General features: G+C 51.1%; 76 non-coding genes across 76 annotated transcripts; all 76 read right to left on the bottom strand.

Moving 5' to 3' along the window:
- Nucleotides 1-77: 77 nt before the first annotated feature.
- trnal-uag (transfer RNA leucine (anticodon UAG)) lies at nucleotides 78-159 on the bottom strand. Its single transcript has one exon. It is a non-coding gene; the product is annotated as a tRNA-Leu (tRNA).
- Nucleotides 160-286: 127 nt separating this feature from the next.
- Nucleotides 287-358, bottom strand: trnag-ucc (transfer RNA glycine (anticodon UCC)). Its single transcript has one exon. It is a non-coding gene; the product is annotated as a tRNA-Gly (tRNA).
- A 325-nt stretch (nucleotides 359-683) lies between these two features.
- trnal-aag (transfer RNA leucine (anticodon AAG)) lies at nucleotides 684-765 on the bottom strand. The gene has a single exon. It is a non-coding gene; the product is annotated as a tRNA-Leu (tRNA).
- Nucleotides 766-892: 127 nt separating this feature from the next.
- On the bottom strand, nucleotides 893-964 carry trnag-ucc (transfer RNA glycine (anticodon UCC)). Its single transcript has one exon. It is a non-coding gene; the product is annotated as a tRNA-Gly (tRNA).
- A 325-nt stretch (nucleotides 965-1,289) lies between these two features.
- On the bottom strand, nucleotides 1,290-1,371 carry trnal-uag (transfer RNA leucine (anticodon UAG)). The gene has a single exon. It is a non-coding gene; the product is annotated as a tRNA-Leu (tRNA).
- Nucleotides 1,372-1,498: 127 nt separating this feature from the next.
- trnag-ucc (transfer RNA glycine (anticodon UCC)) lies at nucleotides 1,499-1,570 on the bottom strand. The gene has a single exon. It is a non-coding gene; the product is annotated as a tRNA-Gly (tRNA).
- Nucleotides 1,571-1,895: 325 nt separating this feature from the next.
- trnal-aag (transfer RNA leucine (anticodon AAG)) lies at nucleotides 1,896-1,977 on the bottom strand. Its single transcript has one exon. It is a non-coding gene; the product is annotated as a tRNA-Leu (tRNA).
- Nucleotides 1,978-2,104: 127 nt separating this feature from the next.
- trnag-ucc (transfer RNA glycine (anticodon UCC)) lies at nucleotides 2,105-2,176 on the bottom strand. The gene has a single exon. It is a non-coding gene; the product is annotated as a tRNA-Gly (tRNA).
- A 325-nt stretch (nucleotides 2,177-2,501) lies between these two features.
- Nucleotides 2,502-2,583, bottom strand: trnal-uag (transfer RNA leucine (anticodon UAG)). The gene has a single exon. It is a non-coding gene; the product is annotated as a tRNA-Leu (tRNA).
- A 127-nt stretch (nucleotides 2,584-2,710) lies between these two features.
- trnag-ucc (transfer RNA glycine (anticodon UCC)) lies at nucleotides 2,711-2,782 on the bottom strand. The gene has a single exon. It is a non-coding gene; the product is annotated as a tRNA-Gly (tRNA).
- A 325-nt stretch (nucleotides 2,783-3,107) lies between these two features.
- On the bottom strand, nucleotides 3,108-3,189 carry trnal-aag (transfer RNA leucine (anticodon AAG)). Its single transcript has one exon. It is a non-coding gene; the product is annotated as a tRNA-Leu (tRNA).
- A 127-nt stretch (nucleotides 3,190-3,316) lies between these two features.
- Nucleotides 3,317-3,388, bottom strand: trnag-ucc (transfer RNA glycine (anticodon UCC)). Its single transcript has one exon. It is a non-coding gene; the product is annotated as a tRNA-Gly (tRNA).
- Nucleotides 3,389-3,713: 325 nt separating this feature from the next.
- On the bottom strand, nucleotides 3,714-3,795 carry trnal-uag (transfer RNA leucine (anticodon UAG)). Its single transcript has one exon. It is a non-coding gene; the product is annotated as a tRNA-Leu (tRNA).
- A 127-nt stretch (nucleotides 3,796-3,922) lies between these two features.
- Nucleotides 3,923-3,994, bottom strand: trnag-ucc (transfer RNA glycine (anticodon UCC)). Its single transcript has one exon. It is a non-coding gene; the product is annotated as a tRNA-Gly (tRNA).
- A 325-nt stretch (nucleotides 3,995-4,319) lies between these two features.
- On the bottom strand, nucleotides 4,320-4,401 carry trnal-uag (transfer RNA leucine (anticodon UAG)). Its single transcript has one exon. It is a non-coding gene; the product is annotated as a tRNA-Leu (tRNA).
- Nucleotides 4,402-4,528: 127 nt separating this feature from the next.
- trnag-ucc (transfer RNA glycine (anticodon UCC)) lies at nucleotides 4,529-4,600 on the bottom strand. Its single transcript has one exon. It is a non-coding gene; the product is annotated as a tRNA-Gly (tRNA).
- Nucleotides 4,601-4,925: 325 nt separating this feature from the next.
- Nucleotides 4,926-5,007, bottom strand: trnal-aag (transfer RNA leucine (anticodon AAG)). Its single transcript has one exon. It is a non-coding gene; the product is annotated as a tRNA-Leu (tRNA).
- Nucleotides 5,008-5,134: 127 nt separating this feature from the next.
- trnag-ucc (transfer RNA glycine (anticodon UCC)) lies at nucleotides 5,135-5,206 on the bottom strand. Its single transcript has one exon. It is a non-coding gene; the product is annotated as a tRNA-Gly (tRNA).
- Nucleotides 5,207-5,531: 325 nt separating this feature from the next.
- On the bottom strand, nucleotides 5,532-5,613 carry trnal-uag (transfer RNA leucine (anticodon UAG)). The gene has a single exon. It is a non-coding gene; the product is annotated as a tRNA-Leu (tRNA).
- Nucleotides 5,614-5,740: 127 nt separating this feature from the next.
- trnag-ucc (transfer RNA glycine (anticodon UCC)) lies at nucleotides 5,741-5,812 on the bottom strand. Its single transcript has one exon. It is a non-coding gene; the product is annotated as a tRNA-Gly (tRNA).
- A 325-nt stretch (nucleotides 5,813-6,137) lies between these two features.
- On the bottom strand, nucleotides 6,138-6,219 carry trnal-aag (transfer RNA leucine (anticodon AAG)). The gene has a single exon. It is a non-coding gene; the product is annotated as a tRNA-Leu (tRNA).
- A 127-nt stretch (nucleotides 6,220-6,346) lies between these two features.
- On the bottom strand, nucleotides 6,347-6,418 carry trnag-ucc (transfer RNA glycine (anticodon UCC)). Its single transcript has one exon. It is a non-coding gene; the product is annotated as a tRNA-Gly (tRNA).
- Nucleotides 6,419-6,743: 325 nt separating this feature from the next.
- trnal-uag (transfer RNA leucine (anticodon UAG)) lies at nucleotides 6,744-6,825 on the bottom strand. Its single transcript has one exon. It is a non-coding gene; the product is annotated as a tRNA-Leu (tRNA).
- A 127-nt stretch (nucleotides 6,826-6,952) lies between these two features.
- On the bottom strand, nucleotides 6,953-7,024 carry trnag-ucc (transfer RNA glycine (anticodon UCC)). The gene has a single exon. It is a non-coding gene; the product is annotated as a tRNA-Gly (tRNA).
- Nucleotides 7,025-7,349: 325 nt separating this feature from the next.
- trnal-aag (transfer RNA leucine (anticodon AAG)) lies at nucleotides 7,350-7,431 on the bottom strand. The gene has a single exon. It is a non-coding gene; the product is annotated as a tRNA-Leu (tRNA).
- A 127-nt stretch (nucleotides 7,432-7,558) lies between these two features.
- On the bottom strand, nucleotides 7,559-7,630 carry trnag-ucc (transfer RNA glycine (anticodon UCC)). Its single transcript has one exon. It is a non-coding gene; the product is annotated as a tRNA-Gly (tRNA).
- Nucleotides 7,631-7,955: 325 nt separating this feature from the next.
- On the bottom strand, nucleotides 7,956-8,037 carry trnal-uag (transfer RNA leucine (anticodon UAG)). The gene has a single exon. It is a non-coding gene; the product is annotated as a tRNA-Leu (tRNA).
- Nucleotides 8,038-8,164: 127 nt separating this feature from the next.
- trnag-ucc (transfer RNA glycine (anticodon UCC)) lies at nucleotides 8,165-8,236 on the bottom strand. The gene has a single exon. It is a non-coding gene; the product is annotated as a tRNA-Gly (tRNA).
- Nucleotides 8,237-8,561: 325 nt separating this feature from the next.
- On the bottom strand, nucleotides 8,562-8,643 carry trnal-aag (transfer RNA leucine (anticodon AAG)). Its single transcript has one exon. It is a non-coding gene; the product is annotated as a tRNA-Leu (tRNA).
- Nucleotides 8,644-8,770: 127 nt separating this feature from the next.
- trnag-ucc (transfer RNA glycine (anticodon UCC)) lies at nucleotides 8,771-8,842 on the bottom strand. Its single transcript has one exon. It is a non-coding gene; the product is annotated as a tRNA-Gly (tRNA).
- Nucleotides 8,843-9,167: 325 nt separating this feature from the next.
- On the bottom strand, nucleotides 9,168-9,249 carry trnal-uag (transfer RNA leucine (anticodon UAG)). Its single transcript has one exon. It is a non-coding gene; the product is annotated as a tRNA-Leu (tRNA).
- Nucleotides 9,250-9,376: 127 nt separating this feature from the next.
- Nucleotides 9,377-9,448, bottom strand: trnag-ucc (transfer RNA glycine (anticodon UCC)). Its single transcript has one exon. It is a non-coding gene; the product is annotated as a tRNA-Gly (tRNA).
- A 325-nt stretch (nucleotides 9,449-9,773) lies between these two features.
- Nucleotides 9,774-9,855, bottom strand: trnal-uag (transfer RNA leucine (anticodon UAG)). Its single transcript has one exon. It is a non-coding gene; the product is annotated as a tRNA-Leu (tRNA).
- Nucleotides 9,856-9,982: 127 nt separating this feature from the next.
- trnag-ucc (transfer RNA glycine (anticodon UCC)) lies at nucleotides 9,983-10,054 on the bottom strand. Its single transcript has one exon. It is a non-coding gene; the product is annotated as a tRNA-Gly (tRNA).
- Nucleotides 10,055-10,379: 325 nt separating this feature from the next.
- trnal-uag (transfer RNA leucine (anticodon UAG)) lies at nucleotides 10,380-10,461 on the bottom strand. Its single transcript has one exon. It is a non-coding gene; the product is annotated as a tRNA-Leu (tRNA).
- Nucleotides 10,462-10,588: 127 nt separating this feature from the next.
- On the bottom strand, nucleotides 10,589-10,660 carry trnag-ucc (transfer RNA glycine (anticodon UCC)). Its single transcript has one exon. It is a non-coding gene; the product is annotated as a tRNA-Gly (tRNA).
- A 325-nt stretch (nucleotides 10,661-10,985) lies between these two features.
- trnal-uag (transfer RNA leucine (anticodon UAG)) lies at nucleotides 10,986-11,067 on the bottom strand. The gene has a single exon. It is a non-coding gene; the product is annotated as a tRNA-Leu (tRNA).
- A 524-nt stretch (nucleotides 11,068-11,591) lies between these two features.
- Nucleotides 11,592-11,673, bottom strand: trnal-uag (transfer RNA leucine (anticodon UAG)). Its single transcript has one exon. It is a non-coding gene; the product is annotated as a tRNA-Leu (tRNA).
- A 127-nt stretch (nucleotides 11,674-11,800) lies between these two features.
- Nucleotides 11,801-11,872, bottom strand: trnag-ucc (transfer RNA glycine (anticodon UCC)). Its single transcript has one exon. It is a non-coding gene; the product is annotated as a tRNA-Gly (tRNA).
- A 325-nt stretch (nucleotides 11,873-12,197) lies between these two features.
- Nucleotides 12,198-12,279, bottom strand: trnal-aag (transfer RNA leucine (anticodon AAG)). Its single transcript has one exon. It is a non-coding gene; the product is annotated as a tRNA-Leu (tRNA).
- A 127-nt stretch (nucleotides 12,280-12,406) lies between these two features.
- trnag-ucc (transfer RNA glycine (anticodon UCC)) lies at nucleotides 12,407-12,478 on the bottom strand. Its single transcript has one exon. It is a non-coding gene; the product is annotated as a tRNA-Gly (tRNA).
- A 326-nt stretch (nucleotides 12,479-12,804) lies between these two features.
- trnal-aag (transfer RNA leucine (anticodon AAG)) lies at nucleotides 12,805-12,886 on the bottom strand. The gene has a single exon. It is a non-coding gene; the product is annotated as a tRNA-Leu (tRNA).
- Nucleotides 12,887-13,013: 127 nt separating this feature from the next.
- trnag-ucc (transfer RNA glycine (anticodon UCC)) lies at nucleotides 13,014-13,085 on the bottom strand. Its single transcript has one exon. It is a non-coding gene; the product is annotated as a tRNA-Gly (tRNA).
- Nucleotides 13,086-13,409: 324 nt separating this feature from the next.
- On the bottom strand, nucleotides 13,410-13,491 carry trnal-aag (transfer RNA leucine (anticodon AAG)). Its single transcript has one exon. It is a non-coding gene; the product is annotated as a tRNA-Leu (tRNA).
- Nucleotides 13,492-13,618: 127 nt separating this feature from the next.
- Nucleotides 13,619-13,690, bottom strand: trnag-ucc (transfer RNA glycine (anticodon UCC)). The gene has a single exon. It is a non-coding gene; the product is annotated as a tRNA-Gly (tRNA).
- Nucleotides 13,691-14,015: 325 nt separating this feature from the next.
- Nucleotides 14,016-14,097, bottom strand: trnal-aag (transfer RNA leucine (anticodon AAG)). Its single transcript has one exon. It is a non-coding gene; the product is annotated as a tRNA-Leu (tRNA).
- A 127-nt stretch (nucleotides 14,098-14,224) lies between these two features.
- On the bottom strand, nucleotides 14,225-14,296 carry trnag-ucc (transfer RNA glycine (anticodon UCC)). Its single transcript has one exon. It is a non-coding gene; the product is annotated as a tRNA-Gly (tRNA).
- A 325-nt stretch (nucleotides 14,297-14,621) lies between these two features.
- Nucleotides 14,622-14,703, bottom strand: trnal-aag (transfer RNA leucine (anticodon AAG)). The gene has a single exon. It is a non-coding gene; the product is annotated as a tRNA-Leu (tRNA).
- Nucleotides 14,704-14,830: 127 nt separating this feature from the next.
- Nucleotides 14,831-14,902, bottom strand: trnag-ucc (transfer RNA glycine (anticodon UCC)). The gene has a single exon. It is a non-coding gene; the product is annotated as a tRNA-Gly (tRNA).
- A 326-nt stretch (nucleotides 14,903-15,228) lies between these two features.
- On the bottom strand, nucleotides 15,229-15,310 carry trnal-aag (transfer RNA leucine (anticodon AAG)). Its single transcript has one exon. It is a non-coding gene; the product is annotated as a tRNA-Leu (tRNA).
- Nucleotides 15,311-15,437: 127 nt separating this feature from the next.
- Nucleotides 15,438-15,509, bottom strand: trnag-ucc (transfer RNA glycine (anticodon UCC)). The gene has a single exon. It is a non-coding gene; the product is annotated as a tRNA-Gly (tRNA).
- Nucleotides 15,510-15,833: 324 nt separating this feature from the next.
- trnal-aag (transfer RNA leucine (anticodon AAG)) lies at nucleotides 15,834-15,915 on the bottom strand. The gene has a single exon. It is a non-coding gene; the product is annotated as a tRNA-Leu (tRNA).
- Nucleotides 15,916-16,042: 127 nt separating this feature from the next.
- Nucleotides 16,043-16,114, bottom strand: trnag-ucc (transfer RNA glycine (anticodon UCC)). The gene has a single exon. It is a non-coding gene; the product is annotated as a tRNA-Gly (tRNA).
- A 325-nt stretch (nucleotides 16,115-16,439) lies between these two features.
- trnal-aag (transfer RNA leucine (anticodon AAG)) lies at nucleotides 16,440-16,521 on the bottom strand. Its single transcript has one exon. It is a non-coding gene; the product is annotated as a tRNA-Leu (tRNA).
- Nucleotides 16,522-16,648: 127 nt separating this feature from the next.
- On the bottom strand, nucleotides 16,649-16,720 carry trnag-ucc (transfer RNA glycine (anticodon UCC)). Its single transcript has one exon. It is a non-coding gene; the product is annotated as a tRNA-Gly (tRNA).
- Nucleotides 16,721-17,045: 325 nt separating this feature from the next.
- On the bottom strand, nucleotides 17,046-17,127 carry trnal-aag (transfer RNA leucine (anticodon AAG)). The gene has a single exon. It is a non-coding gene; the product is annotated as a tRNA-Leu (tRNA).
- Nucleotides 17,128-17,254: 127 nt separating this feature from the next.
- trnag-ucc (transfer RNA glycine (anticodon UCC)) lies at nucleotides 17,255-17,326 on the bottom strand. Its single transcript has one exon. It is a non-coding gene; the product is annotated as a tRNA-Gly (tRNA).
- A 327-nt stretch (nucleotides 17,327-17,653) lies between these two features.
- On the bottom strand, nucleotides 17,654-17,735 carry trnal-uag (transfer RNA leucine (anticodon UAG)). Its single transcript has one exon. It is a non-coding gene; the product is annotated as a tRNA-Leu (tRNA).
- A 127-nt stretch (nucleotides 17,736-17,862) lies between these two features.
- On the bottom strand, nucleotides 17,863-17,934 carry trnag-ucc (transfer RNA glycine (anticodon UCC)). The gene has a single exon. It is a non-coding gene; the product is annotated as a tRNA-Gly (tRNA).
- A 325-nt stretch (nucleotides 17,935-18,259) lies between these two features.
- trnal-aag (transfer RNA leucine (anticodon AAG)) lies at nucleotides 18,260-18,341 on the bottom strand. Its single transcript has one exon. It is a non-coding gene; the product is annotated as a tRNA-Leu (tRNA).
- Nucleotides 18,342-18,468: 127 nt separating this feature from the next.
- Nucleotides 18,469-18,540, bottom strand: trnag-ucc (transfer RNA glycine (anticodon UCC)). Its single transcript has one exon. It is a non-coding gene; the product is annotated as a tRNA-Gly (tRNA).
- A 326-nt stretch (nucleotides 18,541-18,866) lies between these two features.
- On the bottom strand, nucleotides 18,867-18,948 carry trnal-aag (transfer RNA leucine (anticodon AAG)). Its single transcript has one exon. It is a non-coding gene; the product is annotated as a tRNA-Leu (tRNA).
- Nucleotides 18,949-19,075: 127 nt separating this feature from the next.
- Nucleotides 19,076-19,147, bottom strand: trnag-ucc (transfer RNA glycine (anticodon UCC)). Its single transcript has one exon. It is a non-coding gene; the product is annotated as a tRNA-Gly (tRNA).
- A 326-nt stretch (nucleotides 19,148-19,473) lies between these two features.
- Nucleotides 19,474-19,555, bottom strand: trnal-aag (transfer RNA leucine (anticodon AAG)). The gene has a single exon. It is a non-coding gene; the product is annotated as a tRNA-Leu (tRNA).
- Nucleotides 19,556-19,682: 127 nt separating this feature from the next.
- Nucleotides 19,683-19,754, bottom strand: trnag-ucc (transfer RNA glycine (anticodon UCC)). The gene has a single exon. It is a non-coding gene; the product is annotated as a tRNA-Gly (tRNA).
- Nucleotides 19,755-20,080: 326 nt separating this feature from the next.
- Nucleotides 20,081-20,162, bottom strand: trnal-aag (transfer RNA leucine (anticodon AAG)). The gene has a single exon. It is a non-coding gene; the product is annotated as a tRNA-Leu (tRNA).
- Nucleotides 20,163-20,289: 127 nt separating this feature from the next.
- On the bottom strand, nucleotides 20,290-20,361 carry trnag-ucc (transfer RNA glycine (anticodon UCC)). Its single transcript has one exon. It is a non-coding gene; the product is annotated as a tRNA-Gly (tRNA).
- A 326-nt stretch (nucleotides 20,362-20,687) lies between these two features.
- On the bottom strand, nucleotides 20,688-20,769 carry trnal-aag (transfer RNA leucine (anticodon AAG)). The gene has a single exon. It is a non-coding gene; the product is annotated as a tRNA-Leu (tRNA).
- Nucleotides 20,770-20,896: 127 nt separating this feature from the next.
- On the bottom strand, nucleotides 20,897-20,968 carry trnag-ucc (transfer RNA glycine (anticodon UCC)). The gene has a single exon. It is a non-coding gene; the product is annotated as a tRNA-Gly (tRNA).
- A 326-nt stretch (nucleotides 20,969-21,294) lies between these two features.
- Nucleotides 21,295-21,376, bottom strand: trnal-aag (transfer RNA leucine (anticodon AAG)). Its single transcript has one exon. It is a non-coding gene; the product is annotated as a tRNA-Leu (tRNA).
- Nucleotides 21,377-21,503: 127 nt separating this feature from the next.
- On the bottom strand, nucleotides 21,504-21,575 carry trnag-ucc (transfer RNA glycine (anticodon UCC)). Its single transcript has one exon. It is a non-coding gene; the product is annotated as a tRNA-Gly (tRNA).
- Nucleotides 21,576-21,901: 326 nt separating this feature from the next.
- Nucleotides 21,902-21,983, bottom strand: trnal-aag (transfer RNA leucine (anticodon AAG)). Its single transcript has one exon. It is a non-coding gene; the product is annotated as a tRNA-Leu (tRNA).
- Nucleotides 21,984-22,110: 127 nt separating this feature from the next.
- Nucleotides 22,111-22,182, bottom strand: trnag-ucc (transfer RNA glycine (anticodon UCC)). Its single transcript has one exon. It is a non-coding gene; the product is annotated as a tRNA-Gly (tRNA).
- Nucleotides 22,183-22,507: 325 nt separating this feature from the next.
- trnal-aag (transfer RNA leucine (anticodon AAG)) lies at nucleotides 22,508-22,589 on the bottom strand. Its single transcript has one exon. It is a non-coding gene; the product is annotated as a tRNA-Leu (tRNA).
- Nucleotides 22,590-23,115: 526 nt separating this feature from the next.
- trnal-uag (transfer RNA leucine (anticodon UAG)) lies at nucleotides 23,116-23,197 on the bottom strand. Its single transcript has one exon. It is a non-coding gene; the product is annotated as a tRNA-Leu (tRNA).
- A 127-nt stretch (nucleotides 23,198-23,324) lies between these two features.
- Nucleotides 23,325-23,396, bottom strand: trnag-ucc (transfer RNA glycine (anticodon UCC)). The gene has a single exon. It is a non-coding gene; the product is annotated as a tRNA-Gly (tRNA).
- Between the last annotated feature and the right edge of the window lie 299 nt (nucleotides 23,397-23,695).

Here is a 23,695-nt window from a genome sequence, read left to right as displayed (position 1 = left end):
TTTCGAGCCACAGTTCACCTTTTCAAACCCAATTACTGACGTGAAAGCAACGAGACGGCGTTAGCACCCTACAAAAGTGGCAGCGGTGGGATTCGAACCCACGCCTCCGGAGAGACTGGAGCCTAAATCCAGCGCCTTGGACCGCTCGGCCACGCTACCCCGTTGTCAGCTCTAGGCAACCCGAGATCTTCCCGAAGCTGATCGATTGTCCAGGAGCTCATAAGACTTTTCTAATGCCCGCAAGCGGTTGAATGTCACAAGATAAAACACATCTTTCTTAAGTTTCTGCATTGGCCGGGAATCGAACCCGGGTCAACTGCTTGGAAGGCAGCTATGCTTGCCACTATACCACCAATGCCCACAACGGCCTCCATGATCGCACGGCATTTGGGGCCACGGTTCAACTTTTTACACCACGACTTACGTCCAACGAGTAAGAGATTGCCCTAAGCCTGGTATATACTTCTGCCGAGTTTGGAACACTTGGCCTAATCTGGATGTGTTCGACCGTCACAAGAGACAAAATGCCTCTTCACGGTTTGTATTGTCTGGGAATGGAGCCACTATACCTACGATGCCCCAAAAAGCATCAAGGACCGCACAACATTTCGAGCCACAGTTCACCTTTTCAAACCCAATTACTGACGTGAAAGCAACGAGACGGCGTTAGCACCCTACAAAAGTGGCAGCGGTGGGATTCGAACCCACGCCTCCGGAGAGACTGGAGCCTTAATCCAGCGCCTTGGACCGCTCGGCCACGCTACCTTGTTGTCAGCTCTTGGCCACCCGAGATCTTCCCGAAGCTGATCGATTGTCCAGGAGCTCATAAGACTTTTCTAATGCCCGCAAGCGGTTGAATGTCACAAGATAAAACACATCTTTCTTAAGTTTCTGCATTGGCCGGGAATCGAACCCGGGTCAACTGCTTGGAAGGCAGCTATGCTTGCCACTATACCACCAATGCCCACAACGGCCTCCATGATCGCACGGCATTTGGGGCCACGGTTCAACTTTTCACACCACGACTTACGTCCAACGAGTAAGAGATTGCCCTAAGCCTGGTATATACTTCTGCCGAGTTTGGAACACTTGGCCTAATCTGGATGTGTTCGACCGTCACAAGAGACAAAATGCCTCTTCACGGTTTGTATTGTCTGGGAATGGAGCCACTATACCTACGATGCCCCAAAAAGCATCAAGGACCGCACAACATTTCGAGCCACAGTTCACCTTTTCAAACCCAATTACTGACGTGAAAGCAACGAGACGGCGTTAGCACCCTACAAAAGTGGCAGCGGTGGGATTCGAACCCACGCCTCCGGAGAGACTGGAGCCTAAATCCAGCGCCTTGGACCGCTCGGCCACGCTACCCCGTTGTCAGCTCTAGGCAACCCGAGATCTTCCCGAAGCTGATCGATTGTCCAGGAGCTCATAAGACTTTTCTAATGCCCGCAAGCGGTTGAATGTCACAAGATAAAACACATCTTTCTTAAGTTTCTGCATTGGCCGGGAATCGAACCCGGGTCAACTGCTTGGAAGGCAGCTATGCTTGCCACTATACCACCAATGCCCACAACGGCCTCCATGATCGCACGGCATTTGGGGCCACGGTTCAACTTTTTACACCACGACTTACGTCCAACGAGTAAGAGATTGCCCTAAGCCTGGTATATACTTCTGCCGAGTTTGGAACACTTGGCCTAATCTGGATGTGTTCGACCGTCACAAGAGACAAAATGCCTCTTCACGGTTTGTATTGTCTGGGAATGGAGCCACTATACCTACGATGCCCCAAAAAGCATCAAGGACCGCACAACATTTCGAGCCACAGTTCACCTTTTCAAACCCAATTACTGACGTGAAAGCAACGAGACGGCGTTAGCACCCTACAAAAGTGGCAGCGGTGGGATTCGAACCCACGCCTCCGGAGAGACTGGAGCCTTAATCCAGCGCCTTGGACCGCTCGGCCACGCTACCTTGTTGTCAGCTCTTGGCCACCCGAGATCTTCCCGAAGCTGATCGATTGTCCAGGAGCTCATAAGACTTTTCTAATGCCCGCAAGCGGTTGAATGTCACAAGATAAAACACATCTTTCTTAAGTTTCTGCATTGGCCGGGAATCGAACCCGGGTCAACTGCTTGGAAGGCAGCTATGCTTGCCACTATACCACCAATGCCCACAACGGCCTCCATGATCGCACGGCATTTGGGGCCACGGTTCAACTTTTCACACCACGACTTACGTCCAACGAGTAAGAGATTGCCCTAAGCCTGGTATATACTTCTGCCGAGTTTGGAACACTTGGCCTAATCTGGATGTGTTCGACCGTCACAAGAGACAAAATGCCTCTTCACGGTTTGTATTGTCTGGGAATGGAGCCACTATACCTACGATGCCCCAAAAAGCATCAAGGACCGCACAACATTTCGAGCCACAGTTCACCTTTTCAAACCCAATTACTGACGTGAAAGCAACGAGACGGCGTTAGCACCCTACAAAAGTGGCAGCGGTGGGATTCGAACCCACGCCTCCGGAGAGACTGGAGCCTAAATCCAGCGCCTTGGACCGCTCGGCCACGCTACCCCGTTGTCAGCTCTAGGCAACCCGAGATCTTCCCGAAGCTGATCGATTGTCCAGGAGCTCATAAGACTTTTCTAATGCCCGCAAGCGGTTGAATGTCACAAGATAAAACACATCTTTCTTAAGTTTCTGCATTGGCCGGGAATCGAACCCGGGTCAACTGCTTGGAAGGCAGCTATGCTTGCCACTATACCACCAATGCCCACAACGGCCTCCATGATCGCACGGCATTTGGGGCCACGGTTCAACTTTTTACACCACGACTTACGTCCAACGAGTAAGAGATTGCCCTAAGCCTGGTATATACTTCTGCCGAGTTTGGAACACTTGGCCTAATCTGGATGTGTTCGACCGTCACAAGAGACAAAATGCCTCTTCACGGTTTGTATTGTCTGGGAATGGAGCCACTATACCTACGATGCCCCAAAAAGCATCAAGGACCGCACAACATTTCGAGCCACAGTTCACCTTTTCAAACCCAATTACTGACGTGAAAGCAACGAGACGGCGTTAGCACCCTACAAAAGTGGCAGCGGTGGGATTCGAACCCACGCCTCCGGAGAGACTGGAGCCTTAATCCAGCGCCTTGGACCGCTCGGCCACGCTACCTTGTTGTCAGCTCTTGGCCACCCGAGATCTTCCCGAAGCTGATCTATTGTCCAGGAGCTCATAAGACTTTTCTAATGCCCGCAAGCGGTTGAATGTCACAAGATAAAACACATCTTTCTTAAGTTTCTGCATTGGCCGGGAATCAAACCCGGGTCAACTGCTTGGAAGGCAGCTATGCTTGCCACTATACCACCAATGCCCACAACGGCCTCCATGATCGCACGGCATTTGGGGCCACGGTTCAACTTTTCACACCACGACTTACGTCCAACGAGTAAGAGATTGCCCTAAGCCTGGTATATACTTCTGCCGAGTTTGGAACACTTGGCCTAATCTGGATGTGTTCGACCGTCACAAGAGACAAAATGCCTCTTCACGGTTTGTATTGTCTGGGAATGGAGCCACTATACCTACGATGCCCCAAAAAGCATCAAGGACCGCACAACATTTCGAGCCACAGTTCACCTTTTCAAACCCAATTACTGACGTGAAAGCAACGAGACGGCGTTAGCACCCTACAAAAGTGGCAGCGGTGGGATTCGAACCCACGCCTCCGGAGAGACTGGAGCCTAAATCCAGCGGCTTGGACCGCTCGGCCACGCTACCCCGTTGTCAGCTCTAGGCAACCCGAGATCTTCCCGAAGCTGATCGATTGTCCAGGAGCTCATAAGACTTTTCTAATGCCCGCAAGCGGTTGAATGTCACAAGATAAAACTCATCTTTCTTAAGTTTCTGCATTGGCCGGGAATCGAACCCGGGTCAACTGCTTGGAAGGCAGCTATGCTTGCCACTATACCACCAATGCCCACAACGGCCTCCATGATCGCACGGCATTTGGGGCCACGGTTCAACTTTTTACACCACGACTTACGTCCAACGAGTAAGAGATTGCCCTAAGCCTGGTATATACTTCTGCCGAGTTTGGAACACTTGGCCTAATCTGGATGTGTTCGACCGTCACAAGAGACAAAATGCCTCTTCACGGTTTGTATTGTCTGGGAATGGAGCCACTATACCTACGATGCCCCAAAAAGCATCAAGGACCGCACAACATTTTGAGCCACAGTTCACCTTTTCAAACCCAATTACTGACGTGAAAGCAACGAGACGGCGTTAGCACCCTACAAAAGTGGCAGCGGTGGGATTCGAACCCACGCCTCCGGAGAAACTGGAGCCTAAATCCAGCGCCTTGGACCGCTCGGCCACGCTACCCCGTTGTCAGCTCTAGGCAACCCGAGATCTTCCCGAAGCTGATCGATTGTCCAGGAGCTCATAAGACTTTTCTAATGCCCGCAAGCGGTTGAATGTCACAAGATAAAACACATCTTTCTTAAGTTTCTGCATTGGCCGGGAATCGAACCCGGGTCAACTGCTTGGAAGGCAGCTATGGTTGCCACTATACCACCAATGCCCACAACGGCCTCCATGATCGCACGGCATTTGGGGCCACGGTTCAACTTTTTACACCACGACTTACGTCCAACGAGTAAGAGATTGCCCTAAGCCTGGTATATACTTCTGCCGAGTTTGGAACACTTGGCCTAATCTGGATGTGTTCGACCGTCACAAGAGACAAAATGCCTCTTCACGGTTTGTATTGTCTGGGAATGGAGCCACTATACCTACGATGCCCCAAAAAGCATCAAGGACCGCACAACATTTCGAGCCACAGTTCACCTTTTCAAACCCAATTACTGACGTGAAAGCAACGAGACGGCGTTAGCACCCTACAAAAGTGGCAGCGGTGGGATTCGAACCCACGCCTCCGGAGAGACTGGAGCCTTAATCCAGCGCCTTGGACCGCTCGGCCACGCTACCTTGTTGTCAGCTCTTGGCCACCCGAGATCTTCCCGAAGCTGATCGATTGTCCAGGAGCTCATAAGACTTTTCTAATGCCCGCAAGCGGTTGAATGTCACAAGATAAAACACATCTTTCTTAAGTTTCTGCATTGGCCGGGAATCGAACCCGGGTCAACTGCTTGGAAGGCAGCTATGCTTGCCACTATACCACCAATGCCCACAACGGCCTCCATGATCGCACGGCATTTGGGGCCACGGTTCAACTTTTCACACCACGACTTACGTCCAACGAGTAAGAGATTGCCCTAAGCCTGGTATATACTTCTGCCGAGTTTGGAACACTTGGCCTAATCTGGATGTGTTCGACCGTCACAAGAGACAAAATGCCTCTTCACGGTTTGTATTGTCTGGGAATGGAGCCACTATACCTACGATGCCCCAAAAAGCATCAAGGACCGCACAACATTTCGAGCCACAGTTCACCTTTTCAAACCCAATTACTGACGTGAAAGCAACGAGACGGCGTTAGCACCCTACAAAAGTGGCAGCGGTGGGATTCGAACCCACGCCTCCGGAGAGACTGGAGCCTAAATCCAGCGCCTTGGACCGCTCGGCCACGCTACCCCGTTGTCAGCTCTAGGCAACCCGAGATCTTCCCGAAGCTGATCGATTGTCCAGGAGCTCATAAGACTTTTCTAATGCCCGCAAGCGGTTGAATGTCACAAGATAAAACACATCTTTCTTAAGTTTCTGCATTGGCCGGGAATCGAACCCGGGTCAACTGCTTGGAAGGCAGCTATGCTTGCCACTATACCACCAATGCCCACAACGGCCTCCATGATCGCACGGCATTTGGGGCCACGGTTCAACTTTTTACACCACGACTTACGTCCAACGAGTAAGAGATTGCCCTAAGCCTGGTATATACTTCTGCCGAGTTTGGAACACTTGGCCTAATCTGGATGTGTTCGACCGTCACAAGAGACAAAATGCCTCTTCACGGTTTGTATTGTCTGGGAATGGAGCCACTATACCTACGATGCCCCAAAAAGCATCAATGACCGCACAACATTTCGAGCCACAGTTCACCTTTTCAAACCCAATTACTGACGTGAAAGCAACGAGACGGCGTTAGCACCCTACAAAAGTGGCAGCGGTGGGATTCGAACCCACGCCTCCGGAGAGACTGGAGCCTTAATCCAGCGCCTTGGACTGCTCGGCCACGCTACCTTGTTGTCAGCTCTTGGCCACCCGAGATCTTCCCGAAGCTGATCGATTGTCCAGGAGCTCATAAGACTTTTCTAATGCCCGCAAGCGGTTGAATGTCACAAGATAAAACACATCTTTCTTAAGTTTCTGCATTGGCCGGGAATCGAACCCGGGTCAACTGCTTGGAAGGCAGCTATGCTTGCCACTATACCACCAATGCCCACAACGGCCTCCATGATCGCACGGCATTTGGGGCCACGGTTCAACTTTTCACACCACGACTTACGTCCAACGAGTAAGAGATTGCCCTAAGCCTGGTATATACTTCTGCCGAGTTTGGAACACTTGGCCTAATCTGGATGTGTTCGACCGTCACAAGAGACAAAATGCCTCTTCACGGTTTGTATTGTCTGGGAATGGAGCCACTATACCTACGATGCCCCAAAAAGCATCAAGGACCGCACAACATTTCGAGCCACAGTTCACCTTTTCAAACCCAATTACTGACGTGAAAGCAACGAGACGGCGTTAGCACCCTACAAAAGTGGCAGCGGTGGGATTCGAACCCACGCCTCCGGAGAGACTGGAGCCTAAATCCAGCGCCTTGGACCGCTCGGCCACGCTACCCCGTTGTCAGCTCTAGGCAACCCGAGATCTTCCCGAAGCTGATCGATTGTCCAGGAGCTCATAAGACTTTTCTAATGCCCGCAAGCGGTTGAATGTCACAAGATAAAACACATCTTTCTTAAGTTTCTGCATTGGCCGGGAATCGAACCCGGGTCAACTGCTTGGAAGGCAGCTATGCTTGCCACTATACCACCAATGCCCACAACGGCCTCCATGATCGCACGGCATTTGGGGCCACGGTTCAACTTTTCACACCACGACTTACGTCCAACGAGTAAGAGATTGCCCTAAGCCTGGTATATACTTCTGCCGAGTTTGGAACACTTGGCCTAATCTGGATGTGTTCGACCGTCACAAGAGACAAAATGCCTCTTCACGGTTTGTATTGTCTGGGAATGGAGCCACTATACCTACGATGCCCCAAAAAGCATCAAGGACCGCACAACATTTCGAGCCACAGTTCACCTTTTCAAACCCAATTACTGACGTGAAAGCAACGAGACGGCGTTAGCACCCTACAAAAGTGGCAGCGGTGGGATTCGAACCCACGCCTCCGGAGAGACTGGAGCCTTAATCCAGCGCCTTGGACCGCTCGGCCACGCTACCTTGTTGTCAGCTCTTGGCCACCCGAGATCTTCCCGAAGCTGATCGATTGTCCAGGAGCTCATAAGACTTTTCTAATGCCCGCAAGCGGTTGAATGTCACAAGATAAAACACATCTTTCTTAAGTTTCTGCATTGGCCGGGAATCGAACCCGGGTCAACTGCTTGGAAGGCAGCTATGCTTGCCACTATACCACCAATGCCCACAACGGCCTCCATGATCGCACGGCATTTGGGGCCACGGTTCAACTTTTCACACCACGACTTACGTCCAACGAGTAAGAGATTGCCCTAAGCCTGGTATATACTTCTGCCGAGTTTGGAACACTTGGCCTAATCTGGATGTGTTCGACCGTCACAAGAGACAAAATGCCTCTTCACGGTTTGTATTGTCTGGGAATGGAGCCACTATACCTACGATGCCCCAAAAAGCATCAAGGACCGCACAACATTTCGAGCCACAGTTCACCTTTTCAAACCCAATTACTGACGTGAAAGCAACGAGACGGCGTTAGCACCCTACAAAAGTGGCAGCGGTGGGATTCGAACCCACGCCTCCGGAGAGACTGGAGCCTAAATCCAGCGCCTTGGACCGCTCGGCCACGCTACCCCGTTGTCAGCTCTAGGCAACCCGAGATCTTCCCGAAGCTGATCGATTGTCCAGGAGCTCATAAGACTTTTCTAATGCCCGCAAGCGGTTGAATGTCACAAGATAAAACTCATCTTTCTTAAGTTTCTGCATTGGCCGGGAATCGAACCCGGGTCAACTGCTTGGAAGGCAGCTATGCTTGCCACTATACCACCAATGCCCACAACGGCCTCCATGATCGCACGGCATTTGGGGCCACGGTTCAACTTTTTACACCACGACTTACGTCCAACGAGTAAGAGATTGCCCTAAGCCTGGTATATACTTCTGCCGAGTTTGGAACACTTGGCCTAATCTGGATGTGTTCGACCGTCACAAGAGACAAAATGCCTCTTCACGGTTTGTATTGTCTGGGAATGGAGCCACTATACCTACGATGCCCCAAAAAGCATCAAGGACCGCACAACATTTCGAGCCACAGTTCACCTTTTCAAACCCAATTACTGACGTGAAAGCAACGAAACGGCGTTAGCACCCTACAAAAGTGGCAGCGGTGGGATTCGAACCCACGCCTCCGGAGAGACTGGAGCCTTAATCCAGCGCCTTGGACCGCTCGGCCACGCTACCTTGTTGTCAGCTCTTGGCCACCCGAGATCTTCCCGAAGCTGATCGACTGTCCAGGAGCTCATAAGACTTTTCTAATGCCCGCAAGCGGTTGAATGTCACAAGATAAAACACATCTTTCTTAAGTTTCTGCATTGGCCGGGAATCGAACCCGGGTCAACTGCTTGGAAGGCAGCTATGCTTGCCACTATACCACCAATGCCCACAACGGCCTCCATGATCGCACGGCATTTGGGGCCACGGTTCAACTTTTCACACCACGACTTACGTCCAACGAGTAAGAGATTGCCCTAAGCCTGGTATATACTTCTGCCGAGTTTGGAACACTTGGCCTAATCTGGATGTGTTCGACCGTCACAAGAGACAAAATGCCTCTTCACGGTTTGTATTGTCTGGGAATGGAGCCACTATACCTACGATGCCCCAAAAAGCATCAAGGACCGCACAACATTTCGAGCCACAGTTCACCTTTTCAAACCCAATTACTGACGTGAAAGCAACGAGACGGCGTTAGCACCCTACAAAAGTGGCAGCGGTGGGATTCGAACCCACGCCTCCGGAGAGACTGGAGCCTAAATCCAGCGCCTTGGACCGCTCGGCCACGCTACCCCGTTGTCAGCACTAGGCAACCCGAGATCTTCCCGAAGCTGATCGATTGTCCAGGAGCTCATAAGACTTTTCTAATGCCCGCAAGCGGTTGAATGTCACAAGATAAAACACATCTTTCTTAAGTTTCTGCATTGGCCGGGAATCGAACCCGGGTCAACTGCTTGGAAGGCAGCTATGCTTGCCACTATACCACCAATGCCCACAACGGCCTCCATGATCGCACGGCATTTGGGGCCACGGTTCAACTTTTTACACCACGACTTACGTCCAACGAGTAAGAGATTGCCCTAAGCCTGGTATATACTTCTGCCGAGTTTGGAACACTTGGCCTAATCTGGATGTGTTTGACCGTCACAAGAGACAAAATGCCTCTTCACGGTTTGTATTGTCTGGGAATGGAGCCACTATACCTACGATGCCCCAAAAAGCATCAAGGACCGCACAACATTTCGAGCCACAGTTCACCTTTTCAAACCCAATTACTGACGTGAAAGCAACGAGACGGCGTTAGCACCCTACAAAAGTGGCAGCAGTGGGATTCGAACCCACGCCTCCGGAGAGACTGGAGCCTAAATCCAGCGCCTTGGACCGCTCGGCCACGCTACCCCGTTGTCAGCTCTAGGCAACCCGAGATCTTCCCGAAGCTGATCGATTGTCCAGGAGCTCATAAGACTTTTCTAATGCCCGCAAGCGGTTGAATGTCACAAGATAAAACACATCTTTCTTAAGTTTCTGCATTGGCCGGGAATCGAACCCGGGTCAACTGCTTGGAAGGCAGCTATGCTTGCCACTATACCACCAATGCCCACAACGGCCTCCATGATCGCACGGCATTTGGGGCCACGGTTCAACTTTTTACACCACGACTTACGTCCAACGAGTAAGAGATTGCCCTAAGCCTGGTATATACTTCTGCCGAGTTTGGAACACTTGGCCTAATCTGGATGTGTTCGACCGTCACAAGAGACAAAATGCCTCTTCACGGTTTGTATTGTCTGGGAATGGAGCCACTATACCTACGATGCCCCAAAAAGCATCAAGGACCGCACAACATTTCGAGCCACAGTTCACCTTTTCAAACCCAATTACTGACGTGAAAGCAACGAGACGGCGTTAGCACCCTACAAAAGTGGCAGCGGTGGGATTCGAACCCACGCCTCCGGAGAGACTGGAGCCTAAATCCAGCGCCTTGGACCGCTCGGCCACGCTACCCCGTTGTCAGCTCTAGGCAACCCGAGATCTTCCCGAAGCTGATCGATTGTCCAGGAGCTCATAAGACTTTTCTAATGCCCGCAAGCGGTTGAATGTCACAAGATAAAACACATCTTTCTTAAGTTTCTGCATTGGCCGGGAATCGAACCCGGGTCAACTGCTTGGAAGGCAGCTATGCTTGCCACTATACCACCAATGCCCACAACTGCCTCCATGATCGCACGGCATTTGGGGCCACGGTTCAACTTTTTACACCACGACTTACGTCCAACGAGTAAGAGATTGCCCTAAGCCTGGTATATACTTCTGCCGAGTTTGGAACACTTGGCCTAATCTGGATGTGTTCGACCGTCACAAGAGACAAAATGCCTCTTCACGGTTTGTATTGTCTGGGAATGGAGCCACTATACCTACGATGCCCCAAAAAGCATCAAGGACCGCACAACATTTCGAGCCACAGTTCACCTTTTCAAACCCAATTACTGACGTGAAAGCAACGAGACGGCGTTAGCACCCTACAAAAGTGGCAGCAGTGGGATTCGAACCCACGCCTCCGGAGAGACTGGAGCCTAAATCCAGCGCCTTGGACCGCTCGGCCACGCTACCCCGTTGTCAGCTCTAGGCAACCCGAGATCTTCCCGAAGCTGATCGATTGTCCAGGAGCTCATAAGACTTTTCTAATGCCCGCAAGCGGTTGAATGTCACAAGATAAAACACATCTTTCTTAAGTTTCTGCATTGGCCAGGAATCGAACCCAGGTCAACTGCTTGGAAGGCAGCTATGCTTGCCACTATACCACCAATGCCCACAACGGCCTCCATGATCGCACGGCATTTGGGGCCACGGTTCAACTTTTTACACCACGACTTACGTCCAACGAGTAAGAGATTGCCCTAAGCCTGGTATATACTTCTGCCGAGTTTGGAACACTTGGCCTAATCTGGATGTGTTCGACCGTCACAAGAGACAAAATGCCTCTTCACGGTTTGTATTGTCTGGGAATGGAGCCACTATACCTACGATGCCCCAAAAAGCATCAAGGACCGCACAACATTTCGAGCCACAGTTCACCTTTTCAAACCCAATTACTGACGTGAAAGCAACGAGACGGCGTTAGCACCCTACAAAAGTGGCAGCGGTGGGATTCGAACCCACGCCTCCGGAGAGACTGGAGCCTAAATCCAGCGCCTTGGACCGCTCGGCCACGCTACCCCGTTGTCAGCTCTAGGCAACCCGAGATCTTCCCGAAGCTGATCGATTGTCCAGGAGCTCATAAGACTTTTCTAATGCCCGCAAGCGGTTGAATGTCACAAGATAAAACACATCTTTCTTAAGTTTCTGCATTGGCCGGGAATCGAACCCGGGTCAACTGCTTGGAAGGCAGCTATGCTTGCCACTATACCACCAATGCCCACAACGGCCTCCATGATCGCACGGCATTTGGGGCCACGGTTCAACTTTTTACACCACGACTTACGTCCAACGAGTAAGAGATTGCCCTAAGCCTGGTATATACTTCTGCCGAGTTTGGAACACTTGGCCTAATCTGGATGTGTTCGACCGTCACAAGAGACAAAATGCCTCTTCACGGTTTGTATTGTCTGGGAATGGAGCCACTATACCTACGATGCCCCAAAAAGCATCAAGGACCGCACAACATTTCGAGCCACAGTTCACCTTTTCAAACCCAATTACTGACGTGAAAGCAACGAGACGGCGTTAGCACCCTACAAAAGTGGCAGCGGTGGGATTCGAACCCACGCCTCCGGAGAGACTGGAGCCTTAATCCAGCGCCTTTGACCGCTCGGCCACGCTACCTTGTTGTCAGCTCTTGGCCACCCGAGATCTTCCCGAAGCTGATCGATTGTCCAGGAGCTCATAAGACTTTTCTAATGCCCGCAAGCGGTTGAATGTCACAAGATAAAACACATCTTTCTTAAGTTTCTGCATTGGCCGGGAATCGAACCCGGGTCAACTGCTTGGAAGGCAGCTATGCTTGCCACTATACCACCAATGCCCACAACGGCCTCCATGATCGCACGGATTTTGGAGCCACGGTTCAACTTTTCACACCACCGACTTACGTCCAACGAGTAAGAGATTGCCCTAAGCCTGGTATATACTTCTGTCGAGTTTGGAACACTTGGCCTAATCTGGATGTGTTCGACCGTCACAAGAGACAAAATGCCTCTTCACGGTTTGTATTGTCTGGGAATGGAGCCACTATACCTACGATGCCCCAAAAAGCATCAAGGACCGCACAACATTTCGAGCCACAGTTCACCTTTTCAAACCCAATTACTGACGTGAAAGCAACGAGACGGCGTTAGCACCCTACAAAAGTGGCAGCGGTGGGATTCGAACCCACGCCTCCGGAGAGACTGGAGCCTTAATCCAGCGCCTTGGACCGCTCGGCCACGCTACCTTGTTGTCAGCTCTTGGCCACCCGAGATCTTCCCGAAGCTGATCGATTGTCCAGGAGCTCATAAGACTTTTCTAATGCCCGCAAGCGGTTGAATGTCACAAGATAAAACACATCTTTCTTAAGTTTCTGCATTGGCCGGGAATCGAACCCGGGTCAACTGCTTGGAAGGCAGCTATGCTTGCCACTATACCACCAATGCCCACAACGGCCTCCATGATCGCACGGCATTTGGGGCCACGGTTCAACTTTTTACACCACGACTTACGTCCAACGAGTAAGAGATTGCCCTAAGCCTGGTATATACTTCTGCCGAGTTTGGAACACTTGGCCTAATTGGATGTGTTCGACCGTCACAAGAGACAAAATGCCTCTTCACGGTTTGTATTGTCTGGGAATGGAGCCACTATACCTACGATGCCCCAAAAAGCATTAAGGACCGCACAACATTTCGAGCCACAGTTCACCTTTTCAAACCCAATTACTGATGTGAAAGCAACGAGACGGCGTTAGCACCCTACAAAAGTGGCAGCGGTGGGATTCGAACCCACGCCTCCGGAGAGACTGGAGCCTTAATCCAGCGCCTTGGACCGCTCGGCCACGCTACCCCGTTGTCAGCTCTTGGCCACCCGAGATCTTCCCGAAGCTGATCGATTGTCCAGGAGCTCATAAGACTTTTCTAATGCCCGCAAGCGGTTGAATGTCACAAGATAAAACACATCTTTCTTAAATTTCTGCATTGGCCGGGAATCGAACCCGGGTCAACTGCTTGGAAGGCAGCTATGCTTGCCACTATACCACCAATGCCCACAACGGCCTCCATGATCGCACGGCATTTGGGGCCACGGTTCAACTTTTCACACCACGACTTACGTCCAACGAGTAAGAGATTGCCCTAAGCCTGGTATATACTTCTGCCGAGTTTGGAACACTTGGCCTAATCTGGATGTGTTCGACCGTCACAAGAGACAAAATGCCTCTTCACGGTTTGTATTGTCTGGGAATGGAGCCACTATACCTACGATGCCCCAAAAAGCATCAAGGACCGCACAACATTTCGAGCCACAGTTCACCTTTTCAAACCCAATTACTGACGTGAAAGCAACGAGACGGCGTTAGCACCCTACAAAAGTAGCAGCGGTGGGATTCGAACCCACGCCTCCGGAGAGACTGGAGCCTTAATCCAGCGCCTTGGACCGCTCGGCCACGCTACCTTGTTGTCAGCTCTTGGCCACCCGAGATCTTCCCGAAGCTGATCGATTATCCAGGAGCTCATAAGACTTTTCTAATGCCCGCAAGCGGTTGAATGTCACAAGATAAAACACATCTTTCTTAAGTTTCTGCATTGGCCGGGAATCGAACCCGGGTCAACTGCTTGGAAGGCAGCTATGCTTGCCACTATACCACCAATGCCCACAACGGCCTCCATGATCGCACGGCATTTGGGGCCACGGTTCAACTTTTTACACCACGACTTACGTCCAACGAGTAAGAGATTGCCCTAAGCCTGGTATATACTTCTGCCGAGTTTGGAACACTTGGCCTAATCTGGATGTGTTCGACCGTCACAAGAGACAAAATGCCTCTTCACGGTTTGTATTGTCTGGGAATGGAGCCACTATACCTACGATGCCCCAAAAAGCATCAAGGACCGCACAACATTTCGAGCCACAGTTCACCTTTTCAAACCCAATTACTGACGTGAAAGCAACGAGACGGCGTTAGCACCCTACAAAAGTGGCAGCGGTGGGATTCGAACCCACGCCTCCGGAGAGACTGGAGCCTTAATCCAGCGCCTTTGACCGCTCGGCCACGCTACCTTGTTGTCAGCTCTTGGCCACCCGAGATCTTCCCGAAGCTGATCGATTGTCCAGGAGCTCATAAGACTTTTCTAATGCCCGCAAGCGGTTGAATGTCACAAGATAAAACACATCTTTCTTAAGTTTCTGCATTGGCCGGGAATCGAACCCGGGTCAACTGCTTGGAAGGCAGCTATGCTTGCCACTATACCACCAATGCCCACAACGGCCTCCATGATCGCACGGATTTTGGAGCCACGGTTCAACTTTTCACACCACCGACTTACGTCCAACGAGTAAGAGATTGCCCTAAGCCTGGTATATACTTCTGTCGAGTTTGGAACACTTGGCCTAATCTGGATGTGTTCGACCGTCACAAGAGACAAAATGCCTCTTCACGGTTTGTATTGTCTGGGAATGGAGCCACTATACCTACGATGCCCCAAAAAGCATCAAGGACCGCACAACATTTCGAGCCACAGTTCACCTTTTCAAACCCAATTACTGACGTGAAAGCAACGAGACGGCGTTAGCACCCTACAAAAGTGGCAGCGGTGGGATTCGAACCCACGCCTCCGGAGAGACTGGAGCCTTAATCCAGCGCCTTGGACCGCTCGGCCACGCTACCTTGTTGTCAGCTCTTGGCCACCCGAGATCTTCCCGAAGCTGATCGATTGTCCAGGAGCTCATAAGACTTTTCTAATGCCCGCAAGCGGTTGAATGTCACAAGATAAAACACATCTTTCTTAAGTTTCTGCATTGGCCGGGAATCGAACCCGGGTCAACTGCTTGGAAGGCAGCTATGCTTGCCACTATACCACCAATGCCCACAACGGCCTCCATGATCGCACGGCATTTGGGGCCACGGTTCAACTTTTTACACCACGACTTACGTCCAACGAGTAAGAGATTGCCCTAAGCCTGGTATATACTTCTGCCGAGTTTGGAACACTTGGCCTAATTGGATGTGTTCGACCGTCACAAGAGACAAAATGCCTCTTCACGGTTTGTATTGTCTGGGAATGGAGCCACTATACCTACGATGCCCCAAAAAGCATCAAGGACCGCACAACATTTCGAGCCACAGTTCACCTTTTCAAACCCAATTACTGACGTGAAAGCAACGAGACGGCGTTAGCACCCTACAAAAGTGGCAGCGGTGGGATTCGAACCCACGCCTCCGGAGAGACTGGAGCCTTAATCCAGCGCCTTGGACCGCTCGGCCACGCTACCCCGTTGTCAGCTCTTGGCCACCCGAGATCTTCCCGAAGCTGATCGATTGTCCAGGAGCTCATAAGACTTTTCTAATGCCCGCAAGCGGTTGAATGTCACAAGATAAAACACATCTTTCTTAAATTTCTGCATTGGCCGGGAATCGAACCCGGGTCAACTGCTTGGAAGGCAGCTATGCTTGCCACTATACCACCAATGCCCACAACGGCCTCCATGATCGCACGGCATTTGGGGCCACGGTTCAACTTTTCACACCACGACTTACGTCCAACGAGTAAGAGATTGCCCTAAGCCTGGTATATACTTCTGCCGAGTTTGGAACACTTGGCCTAATCTGGATGTGTTCGACCGTCACAAGAGACAAAATGCCTCTTCACGGTTTGTATTGTCTGGGAATGGAGCCACTATACCTACGATGCCCCAAAAAGCATCAAGGACCGCACAACATTTCGAGCCACAGTTCACCTTTTCAAACCCAATTACTGACGTGAAAGCAACGAGACGGCGTTAGCACCCTACAAAAGTGGCAGCGGTGGGATTCGAACCCACGCCTCCGGAGAGACTGGAGCCTTAATCCAGCGCCTTGGACCGCTCGGCCACGCTACCTTGTTGTCAGCTCTTGGCCACCCGAGATCTTCCCGAAGCTGATCGATTATCCAGGAGCTCATAAGACTTTTCTAATGCCCGCAAGCGGTTGAATGTCACAAGATAAAACACATCTTTCTTAAGTTTCTGCATTGGCCGGGAATCGAACCCGGGTCAACTGCTTGGAAGGCAGCTATGCTTGCCACTATACCACCAATGCCCACAACTGCCTCCATGATCGCACGGCATTTGGGGCCACGGTTCAACTTTTCACACCACGACTTACGTCCAACGAGTAAGAGATTGCCCTAAGCCTGGTATATACTTCTGCCGAGTTTGGAACACTTGGCCTAATCTGGATGTGTTCGACCGTCACAAGAGACAAAATGCCTCTTCACGGTTTGTATTGTCTGGGAATGGAGCCACTATACCTACGATGCCCCAAAAAGCATCAAGGACCGCACAACATTTCGAGCCACAGTTCACCTTTTCAAACCCAATTACTGACGTGAAAGCAACGAGACGGCGTTAGCACCCTACAAAAGTGGCAGCGGTGGGATTCGAACCCACGCCTCCGGAGAGACTGGAGCCTTAATCCAGCGCCTTGGACCGCTCGGCCACGCTACCTTGTTGTCAGCTCTTGGCAACCCGAGATCTTCCCGAAGCTGATCGATTGTCCAGGAGCTCATAAAACTTTTCTAATGCCCGCAAGCGGTTGAATGTCACAAGATAAAACACATCTTTCTTAAGTTTCTGCATTGGCCGGGAATCAAACCCGGGTCAACTGCTTGGAAGGCAGCTATGCTTGCCACTATACCACCAATGCCCACAACGGCCTCCATGATCGCACGGATTTTGGAGCCACGGTTCAACTTTTCACACCACCGACTTACGTCCAACGAGTAAGAGATTGCCCTAAGCCTGGTATATACTTCTGCCGAGTTTGGAACACTTGGCCTAATCTGGATGTGTTCGACCGTCACAAGAGACAAAATGCCTCTTCACGGTTTGTATTGTCTGGGAATGGAGCCACTATACCTACTATGCCCCCAAAAAGCATCAAGGACCGCACAACATTTCGAGCCACAGTTCACCTTTTCAAACCCAATTACTGACGTGAAAGCAACGAGACGGCGTTAGCACCCTACAAAAGTGGCAGCGGTGGGATTCGAACCCACGCCTCCGGAGAGACTGGAGCCTAAATCCAGCGCCTTGGACCGCTCGGCCACGCTACCCCGTTGTCAGCTCTAGGCAACCCGAGATCTTCCCGAAGCTGATCGATTGTCCAGGAGCTCATAAGACTTTTCTAATGCCCGCAAGCGGTTGAATGTCACAAGATAAAACACATCTTTCTTAAATTTCTGCATTGGCCGGGAATCGAACCCGGGTCAACTGCTTGGAAGGCAGCTATGCTTGCCACTATACCACCAATGCCCACAACGGCCTCCATGATCGCACGGCATTTGGGGCCACGGTTCAACTTTTTACACCACGACTTACGTCCAACGAGTAAGAGATTGCCCTAAGCCTGGTATATACTTCTGCCGAGTTTGGAACACTTGGCCTAATCTGGATGTGTTCGACCGTCACAAGAGACAAAATGCCTCTTCACGGTTTGTATTGTCTGGGAATGGAGCCACTATACCTACGATGCCCCAAAAAGCATCAAGGACCGCACAACATTTCGAGCCACAGTTCACCTTTTCAAACCCACTTACTGACGTGAAAGCAACGAGACGGCGTTAGCACCCTACAAAAGTGGCAGCGGTGGGATTCGAACCCACGCCTCCGGAGAGACTGGAGCCTTAATCCAGCGCCTTGGACCGCTCGGCCACGCTACCTTGTTGTCAGCTCTTGGCAACCCGAGATCTTCCCGAAGCTGATCGATTGTCCAGGAGCTCATAAAACTTTTCTAATGCCCGCAAGCGGTTGAATGTCACAAGATAAAACACATCTTTCTTAAGTTTCTGCATTGGCCGGGAATCGAACCCGGGTCAACTGCTTGGAAGGCAGCTATGCTTGCCACTATACCACCAATGCCCACAACGGCCTCCATGATCGCACGGATTTTGGAGCCACGGTTCAACTTTTCACACCACCGACTTACGTCCAACGAGTAAGAGATTGCCCTAAGCCTGGTATATACTTCTGCCGAGTTTGGAACACTTGGCCTAATCTGGATGTGTTCGACCGTCACAAGAGACAAAATGCCTCTTCACGGTTTGTATTGTCTGGGAATGGAGCCACTATACCTACAATGCCCCAAAAAGCATCAAGGACCGCACAACATTTCGAGCCACAGTTCACCTTTTCAAACCCAATTGCTGACGTGAAAGCAACGAGACGGCGTTAGCACCCTACAAAAGTGGCAGCGGTGGGATTCGAACCCACGCCTCCGGAGAGACTGGAGCCTTAATCCAGCGCCTTGGACCGCTCGGCCACGCTACCCCGTTGTCAGCTCTTGGCCACCCGAGATCTTCCCGAAGCTGATCGATTGTCCAGGAGCTCATAAGACTTTTCTAATGCCCGCAAGCGGTTGAATGTCACAAGATAAAACACATCTTTCTTAAATTTCTGCATTGGCCGGGAAACGAACCCGGGTCAACTGCTTGGAAGGCAGCTATGCTTGCCACTATACCACCAATGCCCACAACGGCCTCCATGATCGCACGGATTTTGGAGCCACGGTTCAACTTTTCACACCACCGACTTACGTCCAACGAGTAAGAGATTGCCCTAAGCCTGGTATATACTTCTGCCGAGTTTGGAACACTTGGCCTAATCTGGATGTGTTCGACCGTCACAAGAGACAAAATGCCTCTTCACGGTTTGTATTGTCTGGGAATGGAGCCACTATACCTACGATGCCCCAAAAAGCATCAAGGACCGCACAACATTTCGAGCCACAGTTCACCTTTTCAAACCCACTTACTGACGTGAAAGCAACGAGACGGCGTTAGCACCCTACAAAAGTGGCAGCGGTGGGATTCGAACCCACGCCTCCGGAGAGACTGGAGCCTTAATCCAGCGCCTTGGACCGCTCGGCCACGCTACCTTGTTGTCAGCTCTTGGCAACCCGAGATCTTCCCGAAGCTGATCGATTGTCCAGGAGCTCATAAAACTTTTCTAATGCCCGCAAGCGGTTGAATGTCACAAGATAAAACACATCTTTCTTAAGTTTCTGCATTGGCCGGGAATCGAACCCGGGTCAACTGCTTGGAAGGCAGCTATGCTTGCCACTATACCACCAATGCCCACAACGGCCTCCATGATCGCACGGATTTTGGAGCCACGGTTCAACTTTTCACACCACCGACTTACGTCCAACGAGTAAGAGATTGCCCTAAGCCTGGTATATACTTCTGCCGAGTTTGGAACACTTGGCCTAATCTGGATGTGTTCGACCGTCACAAGAGACAAAATGCCTCTTCACGGTTTGTATTGTCTGGGAATGGAGCCACTATACCTACAATGCCCCAAAAAGCATCAAGGACCGCACAACATTTCGAGCCACAGTTCACCTTTTCAAACCCAATTGCTGACGTGAAAGCAACGAGACGGCGTTAGCACCCTACAAAAGTGGCAGCGGTGGGATTCGAACCCACGCCTCCGGAGAGACTGGAGCCTTAATCCAGCGCCTTGGACCGCTCGGCCACGCTACCCCGTTGTCAGCTCTTGGCCACCCGAGATCTTCCCGAAGCTGATCGATTGTCCAGGAGCTCATAAGACTTTTCTAATGCCCGCAAGCGGTTGAATGTCACAAGATAAAACACATCTTTCTTAAATTTCTGCATTGGCCGGGAAACGAACCCGGGTCAACTGCTTGGAAGGCAGCTATGCTTGCCACTATACCACCAATGCCCACAACGGCCTCCATGATCGCACGGATTTTGGAGCCACGGTTCAACTTTTCACACCACCGACTTACGTCCAACGAGTAAGAGATTGCCCTAAGCCTGGTATATACTTCTGCCGAGTTTGGAACACTTGGCCTAATCTGGATGTGTTCGACCGTCACAAGAGACAAAATGCCTCTTCACGGTTTGTATTGTCTGGGAATGGAGCCACTATACCTACGATGCCCCAAAAAGCATCAAGGACCGCACAACATTTCGAGCCACAGTTCACCTTTTCAAACCCACTTACTGACGTGAAAGCAACGAGACGGCGTTAGCACCCTACAAAAGTGGCAGCGGTGGGATTCGAACCCACGCCTCCGGAGAGACTGGAGCCTTAATCCAGCGCCTTGGACCGCTCGGCCACGCTACCTTGTTGTCAGCTCTTGGCAACCCGAGATCTTCCCGAAGCTGATCGATTGTCCAGGAGCTCATAAAACTTTTCTAATGCCCGCAAGCGGTTGAATGTCACAAGATAAAACACATCTTTCTTAAGTTTCTGCATTGGCCGGGAATCGAACCCGGGTCAACTGCTTGGAAGGCAGCTATGCTTGCCACTATACCACCAATGCCCACAACGGCCTCCATGATCGCACGGATTTTGGAGCCACGGTTCAACTTTTCACACCACCGACTTACGTCCAACGAGTAAGAGATTGCCCTAAGCCTGGTATATACTTCTGCCGAGTTTGGAACACTTGGCCTAATCTGGATGTGTTCGACCGTCACAAGAGACAAAATGCCTCTTCACGGTTTGTATTGTCTGGGAATGGAGCCACTATACCTACGATGCCCCAAAAAGCATCAAGGACCGCACAACATTTCGAGCCACAGTTCACCTTTTCAAACCCACTTACTGACGTGAAAGCAACGAGACGGCGTTAGCACCCTACAAAAGTGGCAGCGGTGGGATTCGAACCCACGCCTCCGGAGAGACTGGAGCCTTAATCCAGCGCCTTGGACCGCTCGGCCACGCTACCTTGTTGTCAGCTCTTGGCAACCCGAGATCTTCCCGAAGCTGATCGATTGTCCAGGAGCTCATAAAACTTTTCTAATGCCCGCAAGCGGTTGAATGTCACAAGATAAAACACATCTTTCTTAAGTTTCTGCATTGGCCGGGAATCGAACCCGGGTCAACTGCTTGGAAGGCAGCTATGCTTGCCACTATACCACCAATGCCCACAACGGCCTCCATGATCGCACGGATTTTGGAGCCACGGTTCAACTTTTCACACCACCGACTTACGTCCAACGAGTAAGAGATTGCCCTAAGCCTGGTATATACTTCTGCCGAGTTTGGAACACTTGGCCTAATCTGGATGTGTTCGACCGTCACAAGAGACAAAATGCCTCTTCACGGTTTGTATTGTCTGGGAATGGAGCCACTATACCTACGATGCCCCAAAAAGCATCAAGGACCGCACAACATTTCGAGCCACAGTTCACCTTTTCAAACCCAATTACTGACGTGAAAGCAACGAGACGGCGTTAGCACCCTACAAAAGTGGCAGCGGTGGGATTCGAACCCACGCCTCCGGAGAGACTGGAGCCTTAATCCAGCGCCTTGGACCGCTCGGCCACGCTACCCCGTTGTCAGCTCTTGGCCACCCGAGATCTTCCCGAAGCTGATCGATTGTCCAGGAGCTCATAAGACTTTTCTAATGCCCGCAAGCGGTTGAATGTCACAAGATAAAACACATCTTTCTTAAATTTCTGCATTGGCCGGGAATCGAACCCGGGTCAACTGCTTGGAAGGCAGCTATGCTTGCCACTATACCACCAATGCCCACAACGGCCTCCATGATCGCACGGCATTTGGGGCCACGGTTCAACTTTTCACACCACGACTTACGTCCAACGAGTAAGAGATTGCCCTAAGCCTGGTATATACTTCTGCCGAGTTTGGAACACTTGGCCTAATCTGGATGTGTTCGACCGTCACAAGAGACAAAATGCCTCTTCACGGTTTGTATTGTCTGGGAATGGAGCCACTATACCTACGATGCCCCAAAAAGCATCAAGGACCGCACAACATTTCGAGCCACAGTTCACCTTTTCAAACCCAATTACTGACGTGAAAGCAACGAGACGGCGTTAGCACCCTACAAAAGTGGCAGCGGTGGGATTCGAACCCACGCCTCCGGAGAGACTGGAGCCTTAATCCAGCGCCTTGGACCGCTCGGCCACGCTACCTTGTTGTCAGCTCTTGGCAACCCGAGATCTTCCCGAAGCTGATCGATTGTCCAGGAGCTCATAAAACTTTTCTAATGCCCGCAAGCGGTTGAATGTCACAAGATAAAACACATCTTTCTTAAGTTTCTGCATTGGCCGGGAATCAAACCTGGGTCAACTGCTTGGAAGGCAGCTATGCTTGCCACTATACCACCAATGCCCACAACGGCCTCCATGATCGCAAGGATTTTGGAGCCACGGTTCAACTTTTCACACCACCGACTTACGTCCAACGAGTAAGAGATTGCCCTAAGCCTGGTATATACTTCTGCCGAGTTTGGAACACTTGGCCTAATCTGGATGTGTTCGACCGTCACAAGAGACAAAATGCCTCTTCACGGTTTGTATTGTCTGGGAATGGAGCCACTATACCTACTATGCCCCCAAAAAGCATCAAGGACCGCACAACATTTCGAGCCACAGTTCACCTTTTCAAACCCAATTACTGACGTGAAAGCAACGAGACGGCGTTAGCACCCTACAAAAGTGGCAGCGGTGGGATTCGAACCCACGCCTCCGGAGAGACTGGAGCCTAAATCCAGCGCCTTGGACCGCTCGGCCACGCTACCCCGTTGTCAGCTCTAGGCAACCCGAGATCTTCCCGAAGCTGATCGATTGTCCAGGAGCTCATAAGACTTTTCTAATGCCCGCAAGCGGTTGAATGTCACAAGATAAAACACATCTTTCTTAAATTTCTGCATTGGCCGGGAATCGAACCCGGGTCAACTGCTTGGAAGGCAGCTATGCTTGCCACTATACCACCAATGCCCACAACGGCCTCCATGATCGCACGGATTTTGGAGCCACGGTTCAACTTTTCACACCACCGACTTACGTCCAACGAGTAAGAGATTGCCCTAAGCCTGGTATATACTTCTGCCGAGTTTGGAACACTTGGCCTAATCTGGATGTGTTCGACCGTCACAAGAGACAAAATGCCTCTTCACGGTTTGTATTGTCTGGGAATGGAGCCACTATACCTACGATGCCCCAAAAAGCATCAAGGACCGCACAACATTTCGAGCCACAGTTCACCTTTTCAAACCCAATTACTGACGTGAAAGCAA

Source organism: Hypomesus nipponensis, chromosome 3 (assembly GCF_054491055.1).
Source record: "Hypomesus nipponensis isolate SF chromosome 3, ASM5449105v1, whole genome shotgun sequence".
In the NCBI taxonomy this organism is placed as follows: Eukaryota; Metazoa; Chordata; class Actinopteri; order Osmeriformes; family Osmeridae; genus Hypomesus; species Hypomesus nipponensis.
The sequence above is the reverse complement of the archived record's forward strand: the minus strand, read 5'-3'. Positions and strand labels throughout refer to the sequence as shown.